The 15,177-nt window shown below is 40.1% G+C and overlaps 1 pseudogene; it reads right to left on the bottom strand.

Moving 5' to 3' along the window:
• Positions 1–247: 247 nt before the first annotated feature.
• Positions 248–15,177, bottom strand: part of LOC110125643 (10 kDa heat shock protein, mitochondrial pseudogene) — a 16,556-nt pseudogene continuing 1,626 nt past the window's right edge.

The raw sequence follows: 15,177 nt of genomic DNA, 5'->3' as shown, positions 1-15,177 counted from the left end.
GCATATATAATTTTATACTTAATACATAGCCTTGCTCCACCTGATTGTAAACTTTATATAAATCTTTAGGTTACATTCTACTTATCTTTCTGCAGTTTGCCTTTTTCACTTAGTGTTTGAGATTTATACATGGATTTCTAGTTGATACATTATTTTTTTTTTTAACCATTGATTTATATTTTTTTATTTGGAAATGTTTATACCAGTACAGTGAAACTAAATTTTAAACACTGGATGTCATTAGCTTGGATATCCTTAGTTTATTATAAAAAAGAAACATGGAAATTATTTACATAATGAAAGATTTCAGAACTTCAGTGGAATGGGCGGCTTCACATGATGCCATTTCAATAGTGACTTATTTCAATCAACATATTTCCCAAGAATGTCACCATCTCTAAATAAGAAATAATCCTTGTTGTCTAGAACTACTTTGGTGCCTCCATATTCTGGGAGAAAAACTTTATCTCCAACTTTCACACTAACTGGTTGAATCTCTCCACCCTTTCCTTTAGAGCCTGATCCAACAGCTACCACCGTTGCTTGCAATACTTTTCCTTGTGATTTTTCTGGAAGCATAATGCCTCCTTTGGTTACAGTTTCGGCTGCATTTCTTTCAACTAATACTCGGTAAAAGAGGGGAAGAAACTTTTAAATGCCTGTACTGCCATGACTCCGGCTGCCGCAGTTCGCACTCTACACTCACGCTGCAGGCAAAAGGAGAGACCTATTGTCGGACCCTCTGGACACATAGTTGATACATTCTAACTGCTGAATTTGTTTTTGTTCAGTTGCTCAGTCCTGTCTGACTGCAGTCCATGGACTGCAGCACGCCAGGCTTCCGTATCCTTCACCATCTCCTAGAGTTTGCTCAAACTGATGTCCACAGAATCAGTGATGCCATCAAACCAATGGATGATGCCAATCTCATCCTCTGTTGTCCCCTTCCCCACTCCATTATATGAATATACATGTTCATCCTTTATTTAAATGGGCATTTCATATAATCTGATTCTGTATTTTTATAATACTGCAGTGATCCTTTGTGTATGTGATATACACTTGTACATCCAGCAAATATTTTTTCAGCATGTATGATACACCAGACACTTTTCTAGCTGGCAGAGATCCAGCAGAGAATAAAATAAGGCCTTGACTCCAGTGAAGCTTACCTTTCTCATGTGGAAATCAAAGATATTAGGAGAGGTTGCTTAGCAACTTCTATGGATAGATGATAATACAGAAAAGAATATTTGTATGCTGCATAGGATAAAAGATGAGGGTTTGAAAGAGCTGAGGCCACTTATGTTGTTCAGTTGCCAAGTCGTGTCCAAATCTTCAATGAGTCAGCTGTTCACATCAGGTGGCCAAAGTGTTGGAGCTTCAGCATCAGTCCTACCAATGAGTATTCAGGGCTGATTTCCTTTAAGATTGGCTGGGTTTGATCTCCTTGCTGTCCAAGAGATTCTCAAGAGTCTTCTCCTGCACCACAGTTCTAAAGCATCAATTCTTGGCATTCTGCCTTCTTTGTGGTCCAACTGTCTCTTAAGTGGCCACTTCAGGTCTTACCCAGCTGGCCTGCAGTTGGGAAGGTCTGTTCTGAGGTACTTTCTTTGAAGTGGACTGTGCATTAGACTTCTAGTTGAACCATTTTTCTACTCCCAGATAATATCTACAGATAATATCTGTATCTGTTGTTCCACATCCTTGCCAACATTTAATATTGTCACTTTACTCTTTTTTTAATCCATTGATTTCTGCTTTAATAGAAGGGAGTTAATCTTTAGCATTCCATGCTTATTGCATACATTTTCATTTCTTTCTGTTTTGTATGAAAGTGCTTAACACTGTGACCTTTCCTCTGAAGTCACCTTTGTGTTTGTCTCATGTGTTTGTCTCATTTTCATTATTTTCTAGCAGTTTGCATTTGTGAAGCTTGGGTGTTTTTTTCCAAATGTAGTCTAAAGTCAGTAATAAATTTAGAACTGAGAAAGAGGAAAATGAAAACTACAATAACTTAAAATGGGATTCTTGGTAATTCCCCGGTGGTTCAGTAGTTCGCACTTTTGCTGCTGGGGGTTCAGGTTCAATCCCTGGTTGGGGAACTAAAATCCCATAGTCTGTGCAGTGCAACCAAGGAAAAAAAGCCACTTTCTTTGTTGAATGTTTACTATATAACCTTAGTACTTTTCTTAGTGCTTGTTATTTCACTTCTCACAACCAGTCATTTTATGGGAGAAATTAAGTCATAGAAGTTAATGATCATGTAGTTAGTAAATGTTGGATGAATCTAGGATTTGTACCCAGACAATGTGACTCCTAATCAGTGTGCTTCTAATCACTGTGTCCTACTACCTTTTATACAAACCATTATCACAGATGTTTTAAATAAAAAAATTCACTACCAGGAGTACATTGAAGAATAGAAGATGACAGAAATAGCTGTGTACTCTTAATCTCCCAGATTCCTTCATAAAAGCAAAAATCTATGCGTGGCATCTGTAGCAAGTCTTCGTGCTACAGTATCCCCACAGTCCCAAAACAAGACCAGATAGTGACAGACTCAGAAGCAGCTGTAAAACCTGAGTAGTGCCAGCTATCTGTGGGGAAGGTCACGGACAAAAAGCAGTGCGACATCTGATGGCCTTGAGAAAAGGGGATCTCCCGAAACATCACCACAGGAAAGTGGCAGGCCAGTTTAAAAGCAGCCGCAAAAAGTGAAGGATCCCGCAGCTGCTAATATGCAGGTGTTTAAGAGGATTGCTAAACTCCAGACTTGTCTAGAAACTAATAAATGTAAGCTTTCTTCCAAAACAAACTTTTCAAGGAGAACCTGCTGTCTGTAGACACCAGTTTGAGCAGGAATGGACAATAGGGGCAAAGGAAAGAACAGAATGAAGTGGGGGAGAAACGAAGCAGCTGTCAGAACTAGGTCATCTATTTTAGTCACTTTGTGAAAATAATATATTTCATGAACCACAAGGATAGAAAAGGTATTCTGTCCCTTTTTATTTATTTATTTTTATTCTGTCCCTTTTTAAAAAGTATTTAAAACTGATCAATAGAATTGTGGAATGTGATAGAAAATTAGAATATAAAACTAAATCCTTACAAAACAACCTACTGTTTCAAACCAAGGTTAGATGGTAAAATTGTAAAAGAACAGTGTAAACTAGAATTAGAAATGCTCAGATGAGTGGATAAAAGGTGTAAAAATAAATACAAAGAATTCAGGAAAGTTTTAGAAGTTAAAAGGAATAAAAGTCAAAGTGAAAACTAGAAGGAACTCAAACGTGAATAAACGATAATTCCTAAGAGAAATAGATGGAAAGAAGGAAAATGTTTTAAATCGCGAAAAGTGATATGTCATTGAAAACCTGATACCCATTAAAAAAAGGAGTCTGCGAAGAAATCCAAAGCAATGGAAAAGAGCAAATACTAAAAACTTGGTGCAGGTTATTATGCTGTTGTCTATACAACCACCCTTCTATCCTCAGTCTTGTGGTGATGAAGCTGGAACCCTGCACGTTTCTGCTCTGCGTAAGTGCATGCTCAGTCATTTCAGTTGTATCCGACTCTGTGACCCCATTTCTGCTCTAGCTGTATTTATATTAGCCTCTGCCAATAGGGGGTCACTAGAGGGAGAATGCAGGTCTGAAGGAAACAGGATTATGTTTCATCCTGTCTACTTTCTGTGGGCTTTATGTCTGCTTGTGATTCTTGTGAGCATTATTCCAGCCAGTGCTGTTAGACCCAGCACTTCCTTCTCTAGCCTCAGCTGAATCAGGTTGCAGTTTTTATAACACTTGAAGCACTTTTCATCATGCCTACTGTCAGAGATACAAGCGGCCGCTTTTCAGGGATCTTGGTCTTAGGTCCAAGCTCAGAGACCAGCGCGAGCATCATCCCTCCTCAGTGCCTCAACTTTCAGCTCCACGAGGCTGTTCTAGTTCCACTGCTTGCTTTCTTCTCTCATTTCAGGATGTTAGCTGCTCTCTCCTCAGGTTTCCCTGGTGGCTCCGTGGTAAAGAATCTGCCTGCCAAGCAGGGGACACAGATTCAGTCCCTGTGTTGGGAAAATCCCCTGGAGAGGAAAATGGCAACCCACTCCAGTATTCTTACCTGGAGAATTCCATAGACAGAGGGGCCTGGTGGGCTACAGTCCATGAGGTTGCAAATTATATTCTGTTGGGATAACTAGTACGGCTTCTGTTCTGACTGAACTCTGATACACTGAATCAAGAGAGCTTGCTTGCAGTTAGAAATACTTCACATACTGGACAGACACTGCACACTAGGAGCACTGACCCAGAATGGTCAGTGCCGAGTCATGGCCTGGAAAGGAGAAGGAAACCAGTTTGAAAGGGTTTTTTAAAAGAAAAAGTCCTTGGCAGTCCAGGCCCTCAAAATAAAACAAGGGGGTAGGTCACTTATAGGGAAGATAAATATGATCATTTTCATACTTTCTGATAGTGACACTATGTTAAAAGATAATGAAGTAACATGAACTTAGGATTTTTCTTTTTTTTTTTTTGGTCACACCACTTGAGATCTTCGTTCCCTGACCAGGGATCAATCACGCACCGCTGCATTAGAAGCCCAGAATCTTAACCATGGTACAACCAGGGAAGTCCCCAAACAGGATTTTATATCCAACCAAATGGACTTTTCAAGCATAGCAAGCCACAGGCTATCATCAATAGTTAGAAAAATTATGTTCTAACTCATAGAACATTATTTCCATGAACCCTACATGAGGAATCTATTCGAATAAGGTTCAGATAACCAGATTAATAGGAGAGGCATTAACGTAAGAGGTGATAAAGCTTTGCAAGTATTAAATGAGTAAAATTAGAATATTACCTTAATGATAACCTATGCTAATACCAGTAATACAGTCAGACATTGTGTACTTCCTAACTGGTATTAGCACTAGTTAAGAAAGGCATCCTTCTCAGAGATCTGAGCTTCCGTTCCATAGGACTCTCAGACGGCTAAGTGTTAATTTCAACTCTTTTTTTTTTTTTTTTTCTCCCAGTCTTAGCAACTTGTTGCAGTTGCTGCTGCTGTCGTACCTTCTTGGTGCTCTTCAGCCTTCCTAGTCATAGTTCAAATCACTCATGTGGTTCCAGTCTCCTGACTGGATGTCGCCTGATAGAACACTAGCTATGAATCTTGCCAAATAATTCAATCTGGAATCTTGTCAAAACCCGAGAGCTAGCTGGTTGTTTACTGGGAAGGTAGGGGGTCAGAGGAACATATTAACATCAATGGGATTAACCAGCAAAGTCCAAATCCTGGGAAACTGCACAGGATAAAGGCTTCTAACAAAAACTGACAAGGAAAAAATGGCAGAGGATCCTCTAACAGAGCAGTGGGATTTGAAAAAGAATACATGTATTATTTGTATAACTGAAAAAAAAAATTGTATTACAGTCCTGGGGGTAACGTCACTGAATTGTACACTTTAAAATGAGGGGATTGAGGGGCTTCCCTGGTGGCCCAGTGGTTAAAAAGGGGACACAATAATTCCTGGCCTGGGAATACCCCACATGCTGCAGGGCAACTGAGTCCATGCATGACAACTACTGAGCCCGCACTCTAGAGCCCATGAGCCGCACCTGCTAAAACCCACGTGCCCAGAGCCTGTGCTCTGCATGGACTGGTTGGACCTCCTTGCAGTCCAAGGGACTCTCAAGAGTCTTCTCCAACACCACAGTTCAAAAGGATCAATTCTTCAGTGCTCAGGTTTCTTTATGGCCCAACTGTCACATCCATACATGACTACTGGAAAAACCATAGCTTTGACTAGACAGACCTTTGTCGGCAAAGTAATGTCTCTGCTTTTTAACATGCTGTCTAGGTTGATCATAGCTTTTCTTCCAAGGAGCAAGCGTCTTTTAATTTCATGGCTGCAGTCACCATCTGCAGTGATTTTGGAGTCCAAAAAAATAAAAGTCTGTAACTGTTTTCCATCGTTTCCCTATCTATTTGCCATGAAGTGATGGGGCCAGATGCCATGATTTTAGTTTTCTCAATGCTGGGTTTTAAACCAACTTTTTCACTCTACTCTTTCACTTTCATCAAGAGGCTCTTTAGTTCACTTTCTGCCATAACTGTGGTGTCATCTGCATATCTGAGGTTATTGATATTTCTCCCAGCAATCTTGATTCCAGCTTGTGCTTCATCCAGTCCAACATTTCACATGATGTACTCTGCATATAAGTTAAGTGTGCAATACCAAATTAAAATTATCAATATGAATTATCTACCATTTTACTGAGTGCTTACCATCTATTAGAAACATTAAAAATTAGGAAAGTAAAAAGTAAGCATCTTATCTCATCCATTTTTATATCTAGGAAATGATGTTAAAGTTATTCTGCTTCCTCTCTAGGCAGGCCAAATTTTCTAGGGAGATGGCAAGGGCAATAAGCAAGTTGAAAAATGTTTCTGGAGAAGGAAATGGCAACCCACTCCAGTATTCTTGTCTGGAAAATCCCATGGATGGAGGAGCCTGACGGGCTACAGTCCATGGGGTTGCAAAGAGTCGGACACAACTGAGCAACTAACACTTTTCTTTCACTTATATATATAAAATATGATTTTATATATATATGTATGTTCCTAGATTACTACAGTCCCAGGCCAGCTCATATGGAACACTGTTCAAGTGAGTCTCCCTATGAGCCTCCTTGCCTTTTTTTTTTTTAGTTCATGCAAACTTACAAAATAGCCATTAAACCAAGATGTATAAAAATTTATCTTATTTATTAATTACAGTGACATTACAAGAATCTTCAGGAGAAGCAGCACCCTGAAAGGTCTCCAACATGCATGTTTAAATTTATATATGCATATGAAACCAAAAAGCCCTCTCTTGTTCTGTTTGACTCCACCTGAGTTTCTACCAGTATGTCCCTTGAAGAAGTCTATATCAACTCCATGGACTTCCCACTTTCCTGCCTCAAATAGACTTACTCTTTTACATTCATCTTGTTTAACTACCTTGTACTGATGTCTGCTCAATTCTTCCTTAATAGCAGTTATAACCATATTTTGTTTTCTTCCAAATATGTGGAAGCTTTATTTTGCCTTTTAATCAAAAGTGTGCCCCTCTGCCCTCAAAAATGTGTGTGTGTGTGTTAGTTCTGTTTCTCTGAAGAACACTAAGATGTATATAACCATTCCACTAAGGAAAATGAGTGCAGAACTTCCCTGGTGGTCCAGTGGTTAAGAATCTGCCTGTCAGTTCAGGAGCCAGAGGTTCCATCCCTGGTCTGCGACGATTCCACATGCCATGGAGCAACTAAGCCCATGTACCACGACTGCTGAGCCTGTCTCTAGAACCCACGACCCACAACTACTGAAGCCAGTGCACCACACAACTAGAGAGCAGCCCCCGCTCACCACACCTAGAGAAAGTCCATGCACAGTAATGAAGACCCAGTGCAGCCAAATAAGAAATTGAGGATGTTAAAAAAAAAGAGTGTGTGGAAAACCAAAGACAATCTTTTCTTGGGGGGAAAAAAAAAGACTACTAGAACTCTCATCTAAAATAATTAAGTTTAAAATATGATATTTGCGTAGGAATAGATAGCTCACTGGATCAGATATATAATGAAATTTGGTATATGATAAAGGCAGCTGAACTAGTGAAGGCTATTTTGATTATCAAGAGACAGAAGTAACTCAACCTAGCTTAAGGAAACATTACTTCGGTGAATTGTGAAGCTGAATTCAGGTAGAACTGGAAGCCATGAAAATAATGTTAGCACAGCTCCTCCTATTTATCATTAAGCTTTACTCTTAGTTCTATATTGGTTTCATCTTCAAGGAGTTCTCTCTGAGTAGACAGAAGGTGACCAATACCAAGCCTGGCCTTTTGCCTTTCTCCATGGTGCCCATTACCTAGCCAACAGAGCTGACAGTCCCAGAGAAATAGGAACTCAGGAAAATATTACACAGTTAAGCATCAACTATTGAAGAAATACAACAAACTGACTAAATTACAGTACAAAAAGAAGATATAAAGAAATATACAGAACAAAAAATTTAAACATACATAAGCAATAGCCTCAAAGAGAGAAGGGATAGTATTGAAAACATCCATGCATTCATGCACAGTTGCTCAGTCATATCCAACTCTTTGCAATTCCATGGACTGTAGCCCAGCAGGTTCCACTAGCCATGGGATTATCCAGGCAAGAATACTGGAGTAGGTTGCCATGCCCTCCTCCAAGGGATCTTTCCAATACAGGGATCGAACCCTGCCTTCCGGCTTCTGCATTAGCAGGTAGACTCTTTACCACTGAGCCACCTGGGAAGTCAATTGAAAGTGTGAAGCAAGAATAAAGAGTTACAAAGGGATACTTAATACTGGGTACAAAAATGTATAACAATTGAAATAAAGAACAGAAAAGGTAGATTGGAGAAAATAAGGAGAGAATATACCCCCCCAAAAAAAGGAATCTAAATGTTTAACTACAAAAAAATTAACACAAAAGAAGCCAGTAACGCAGGAAATGAGGGATGTATAAGGCATACAGAAAATAGCAAAATGACAGAAGTAAGTCCCTCTTTACCAGTAATTACTTTAAATAAAAATGGTTTAAACTCTCCAATCAAAAGACAGCGTAGCCAAAAACAAAAAATCCACAGTGAAGAACCATTTCATACCCACGGAAATGAAGTCTCTCAGTCGTGTCCAACTCTTTATGTTCATACCCACTCGTTCAGTTCAGTTCAGTCGCTCAGTCGTATCCGACTCTTTGTGACCCCATGAATCGCAGCATGCCAGGCCTCCCTGTCCATCACCAACTCCTGGAGTTTACTCAAACTTATGTCCATCAAGTTGATGATGCCATCCAGCCATCTCATCCTCTGTTGTCCCCTTCTCCTGCCCCCAATCCCTCCCAGCATCAGGGTCTTTTCCAGTGAGTCAACTCTTCGCCTCAGGTGGCCAAAGTATTGGCGCTTCAGCTTCAGCATCAGTCCTTCCAATGAACACCCAGGACTGATTTCCTTTTGGATGGACTGGTTGGGTCTCCTTGCAGTCCAAGGGACTCTCAAGAGTCTTCAACACCACAATTCAAAAGCATCAATTTTTCGGTGCTCAGCTTTCTTCACAGTCCAACTCTCACATCCATACATGACCACTGGAAAAACCATAGCCTTGACTAGACGGACCTTTGTTGGCAAAGTAATGTCTCTTCTTTTTAATATACTATCTAGGTTGGTCATAACTTTCCTTCCAAGGAGTAAGCGTCTTTTAATTTCATGGCTACAATCACCATCTGCTGTGATTTTGGAGCCCCAAAAAATAAAGTCTGACACTGTTTCCACTGTCTCCCCATCTATTTGCCATGAAGTGATGGGACCAGATGCCATGATCTTAGTTTTCTGAATGTTGAGCTTTAAACCAACTTTTTCACTCTCCTCTTTCACTTTCATCAAGAGGCTTTTTAGTTCCTCTTCACTTTGTGCCCTAAGGATGATATCATCTGCATATCTGAGGTTATTGATATTTCTGCCGGCAATCTTGATTCCAGCTTGTGCTTCCTCCAACCCAGCGTTTCTCGTGATGTACTCCACATATAAGTTAAACAAGTAGGGTGACAATATACAGCCTTGACATACTCCTTTTCCTATTTGGAACCAGTCTGTTGTTCTATATCCAGTTCTAACTGTTGCTTCCTGACCTGCACATAGGTTTCTCAAGAGGCAGGTCAGGTGGTCTGGTATTCCCATCTCCTTCAGAATTTTCCAGTTTATTGTGATCCACACAGTCGAAGGCTTTGGCATAGTCAATAAAGCAGAAATAGATGTTTTCTGGAACTCTCTTGCTTTTTTGATGATCCAGTGGATGCTGGCAATTTGATCTCTGGTTCCTTTGCCTTTTCTAAAACCAGCTTGAACATCTGGAAGTTCTCAGTTCATGTATTGCTGAAGCCTGGCTTGGAGAATTTTGAGCATTACTTGACTAGCATGTGAGATGAGTGCAATTGTGCAGTAGATTGAACATTCTTTGGCATTGCTTTTCTTTGGGATTGGAATGAAAACTGACCTTTTCCAGTCCTGTGGCCACTCCTGAGTTTTCCAAATTTGCTGGCATATTGAATGCAGCACTTCCATGGCATCATCGTTCAGGATTTGAAATAGCTCAACTGGAATTCCATCACCTCCACTAGCTTTGTTCATAGTGATGCTTTCTAAGGCCCACTTGACTTCACATTCCGGGATGTCTGGCTCTAGGTGAGTGAATCACACCATTGTGATTATCTGGGTTGTGAAGATCTTTTTTGTATAGTTCTTCTGTGTATTCTTGCCACCTCTTCTTAATATCTTCTGCTTCTGTTAGGTCCATACCATTTCTGTTCTTTATCGAACCCATCTTTGCATGAAATATTCCCTTGGTATCTCTAATTTTCTTGAAGAGATCTCTAGTCTTTCCCATTCTGTTGTTTTCTTCTATTTCTTTGCATTGATCGCTGAGGAAGGCTTTCTTATTTCTCCTTGCTATTCTTTGGAACTCTGCATTCAAATGGGAATATCTTTCCTTTTCTCCTTTGCTTTTCGCTTCTCTTCTTTTCACAACCATTTCTAAGGCCTCCTCTGTCAACCATTTTGCCTTTTTGCATTTCTTTCCCATGGGGATGGTCTTGAGCCCTGTCTTCTGTACAATGTCACAAACCTCCATCCAGAGCTCATCAGGCACTCTGTCTATCATATCTAATCCCTTAAATCTATTTCTCACTTCCACTGTATAGTCATAAGGGATTTGATTTAGGTCATACCTGAATGGTCTAGTGGTTTCCCCTACTTTCTTCAATTTAAGTCTGAATTTGGCAATAAGGAGTTCATGATCTGAGCCACAGTCAGCTCCCGGTCTTGTTTTTGCTGACTGTATAGAGCTTCTCCATCTTTGGCTGCAAAGAATATAATCAATCTGATTTTGGTGTTGACCATCTGGTGATGTCCATGTGTAGAGTCTTCTCTTGCGTTGGTGGAAGAGGGTGTTTGCTATGACCAGTGCGTTCTCTTGACAAAACTCTATTAGCCTTTGTCCTGCTTCATTCCATGCTCCAAGGCCAAATTTGCCTGTTACTCCAAGTGTTTCTTGACTTCCAACTTTTGCATTACAATCCCCTATAATGAAAAGGACATATTTTTTGGGTGTTAGTTCTAAAAGGTCTTGTAGGTCTTCATAGAACCATTCAACTTCAGCTTCTGAAGTTACTGGTTGGGGCATAGACTTGGATTACTGTGATATTGAATGGTTTACCTTGGAAACAAACAGAGATCATTTTGTCATTTTTGAGATCGCATCCAAGTACTGCATTTTGGACTCTTTTGTTGACCATGACGGCTACTCTGACAGAATGTGGCCCACTGGAGAAGGGAATGGCAAACCACTTCAGTATTCTTGCCTTGAGAACCCCATGAACAGTATGAAAAGGCAAATGATAGAATACTGAAAAAGAAACTCCCCTGGTTGGTAGGTGCCCAATATGCTACTGGAGTTCAGTGGAGAAATAACTCCAGAAAGAATGAAGGGATAGAGCCAAAGCAAAAACAATACCCAGTTGTGGATGTGACTGGTGATAGAAGAAAGGTCTGATGCTGTAAAGAGCAATATCACATAGGAACCTGGAATGTTAGGTCCATGAATCAAGGCAAATTGGAAATGGTCAAAGAGGAGATGGCAAGAGTGAATGTTGACATTCTAGGAATCAGCGAACTAAAATGGACTGGAATGGGTGAATTTAACTCAGATGACCATTATATCTACTACTGTGGGCAGTAATCCCTTAGAAGAAATGGAGTAGCCATCATGGTCAACAAAAGAGTCCGAAATGCAGTACTTGGATAAAATCTCAAAAACGATAGAATGATCTCTGTTCGTTTCCAAGGCAAACCATTCTTCACTTTAGTAGACCATAAAAACTGTTCCCTGACTGAGTAAAATGTAAGATATCATTAATATCTTAGTTATAGTGGCATGTGTGCATGCGTGCTCAGTCGTGTCTGTCTCTTTGCAACCCTGTGGACTGTAGCCCACCAGGCTCTTCTGCCCATGGGATTCTCCAGGCAAGAATACTCAAGCTGATTGCCATGCCCTCCTCCAGGGGATCCTTCTGACCCAGGGATTGAATCCATGTCTCCTGCAGCTCCTGTATTGCAGGTGGATTCCTTACTGCTGACCCACCAGGGAAGCCCTAGATATAGTGGATAAGACACCAAATCTGGAATAAAAAATTTTGTATCTGAGTGTTAGCTCTGCCATTTGGATAAGCCATGTTGTCTTAGGCTCAGTCTCCTTGGGAAAATAGGAATTATTTCTAATATAATATATAAAATAATTATACAGTTATTTTAAATTTATTTTACAGCAGGATTCTCAAAGAGGATTCAAAGTCCAGTAAGACATGCTCCCTGCTACTCAGAGGTCTAGTGGGTGAAACAGAACTGTAGACAAATAAATCCAGTGGTTAACAATAAAGGAACCCCAAAGGAATCATCATTTTTCTTTGTGTGTCTGCATGTGTTTGTGTACCTCTGAGCTGTGGAAATTAGAAAAAAAAACAACAAACTTTGTTTTATAAGAAAAAGAAAAGTAAGAGTATCTTGAAAGTTGACATTTGCTAGTCTTGAAATGGAGCAGGACCCTATGGTCCTTGCCACTACTCCCCACCATGTCCTCTGCCTACCTTTTGTCTGTGGATAACTTTAGTCAAAGAACAAGTTTAATCAGAGAAGTGAGAAATGCTGAAACAAAGGAAAACAGTCAAAGGAGACTGAATAATTATAGTCATTAAACATAGTGAAGGACCTTTAGTTTTTTCCCAAGGGCTATAGATAATATTCTGAGCCACATCCTGTGAGCTGTCTTATAGATACAACACTAAGTAGAGAAGTTAATTACATGATGATCAGAATCTACCCAGGACATGAGCTGCCACAATTTCAAGAATTGGCTGCAGAGAAGTGGGAACAAATGGGCCCTGGAAATAAACATTAACTGTACCTGAAACAACCTAATGATGCCAGTCAGACCACCAACGACCCATCTGGAGAGGACTGTGTAGCTTCTGCATGGAGCTGCCCCCTCTTCTTCGGTCTAGAAAAGCTCTCACTCCCTGCTTGTCAGAGGGGGATTGAGTTGGCCTTTGGACAGACATCCGCCACCCTCCCTGCCTCCTCAGTTGCTGGCATCTGACATAAAGCAAACTTTCTTTTCCACCAACCCGGCCTGCTTATTGGCTTTTGACTGGTGAGCCGCCAGACCCACTACACACCATTTGGTAACAGTCTGACAAACCAAAGATCTTTCTAGGAAGCTGGAACAGTGTGTACAGAGGCAAAGAGGCAGAAAGCCCAGGATACACTTGGGGAAGTACAAATAGTTTGCTTTGATTGAACAATTGTTTCAAAGGCATTTTAATAAAAGGTGTAACTAAAGAAAGAGCTATTAATAGATTTATGTGACCTGGTAAGGAGTTTCAGCTTCATCTTGAGTTGGCCAGAAAGTTCGTTCAGATTTTTCCTTTTTGGCTAACACAGTACAAGAGAAAGGGATTCTGAACACAGGATAAATAAAATTAGAGTTCTGGAAAAAAAACTGACAGCAGTGAAAGTGCCAGTGAAGGCAGGGAGACTGGTAAAGGGTAGCAGAGCCCAAGTAGAATATACTGAAACACTGAATTAGGATGGTTTTGGCAGATGCAAAAAGGGCTTGAATCAGATATTTAGGAAGTATAATCTACAGTACTTAAAGAACAATTGCCTGAGAAAAGGGGAGGGGAATGTAAAATAATACTATTTTAAATTCTACCATAAAGTTGTGAGAAAAAAAATAACATTTGCTTTGGTTTATTTTTTTAATGTCTCATGTAAAATATTACATAAAATTCCACCAAAAAAATTAAAAAACAAGGAGGGGCAAGAGTATACAAGTGTATAATATAACCATATATCAGAGAACCTAAAAAGTATAAAATGAAGGAAAGAAAAATGAGTAACATCTGTAAGTTGCTGTTAAGTTGCTAAGCAGTATCTGACTCTGCAACCCCATGGACTGTAGCCCACCAGGCTCCTCTGTCCAAGGTATTTTCCAGGCAAGAGTACTGGAGCGGGTTGCCATTTTCTTCTCCAGGGGACCTTCCCGATGCAGGATTGAACCCTTGTCTCCTGCCTTAGCAGGCGGGTTCTTTACCACTGAGCCACCAGAAAAGCCTATAATATCCGTTACTTGGTTCCATATAAAGGAGGCTGTATTGCTACTTTCATCTGGTTTTGCCCAGAATAGAAAAATTTGGTTTGACTCTCTAATGGAAAAATTACATAATAGTGTAATTATAAGTAATAATTTAAGTAAAATAAGTAAATAGTGTAAAATAAGTAATAGCTTATTTCAGTGTGGCATGTAGGATCTTACTCCCCCAACCAGGGATCAAACCCATACCCCTTGCATTGGAAGGTTGCAGCCTTAACCACTGGACCACCAAGGAAGTCCCTATAATTTAAAGTTTGAAACCAGAAAGAGACCAGGATAAGCTATCTAGCTGAACCCTGTTGGGTTAACTCATAATTTTATCCAGCAGTCCTTGTGGTGCTAGCATATCCTTGTTAAATTCACCATCTCATTATTTGATGAAAATAAATCCCTGGTTCCAAATCAATATATAAATGAAGAGCTGGTTTCCCTAAGACACAAAGTAGAATATCAATGAATCCTCACATGCAAAACTTTTCCTTTTTGTCTATTGCAGCTAAGGGCAAAGTGTTATTCTACTGCCCAATCCAAAACCCTTTTCTCAGACAGACTGGCTTTCTAGTCTGTTGGAATTGCTACCACAGAATGTCATTTAAATGTCTCTCCACACCACAGGCTCAGAGTTGAACATTTTCTAAAGTCCCTCTTTCCCACTGGCCTCAAAACATACACCAGTCCCTTTTGCTTTTAGGAACTGAGACATATTTAATTATTTTGTGGAAACAAATACAAAGTTCCAACCATCTCAGCGGAGGCATCAGATGCATGAGTGAAACAGCCATCTTGGTCCAAGTCTTCAGAAGACAAAAGGCTCCAGTGTCTGTCCACCTTGCTGAGGCCGGTCAACTCTCAATATCATCATAATCTGTTGTCCCAAGTCACTACATTCAGGCGTGGTGAGA

This window comes from Odocoileus virginianus, chromosome 5 (genome assembly GCF_023699985.2).
Source record: "Odocoileus virginianus isolate 20LAN1187 ecotype Illinois chromosome 5, Ovbor_1.2, whole genome shotgun sequence".
NCBI classification, from domain to species: Eukaryota; Metazoa; Chordata; class Mammalia; order Artiodactyla; family Cervidae; genus Odocoileus; species Odocoileus virginianus.
Note: the sequence above shows the minus strand (reverse complement) of the source record. Positions and strands in the feature narration are given on the sequence as shown.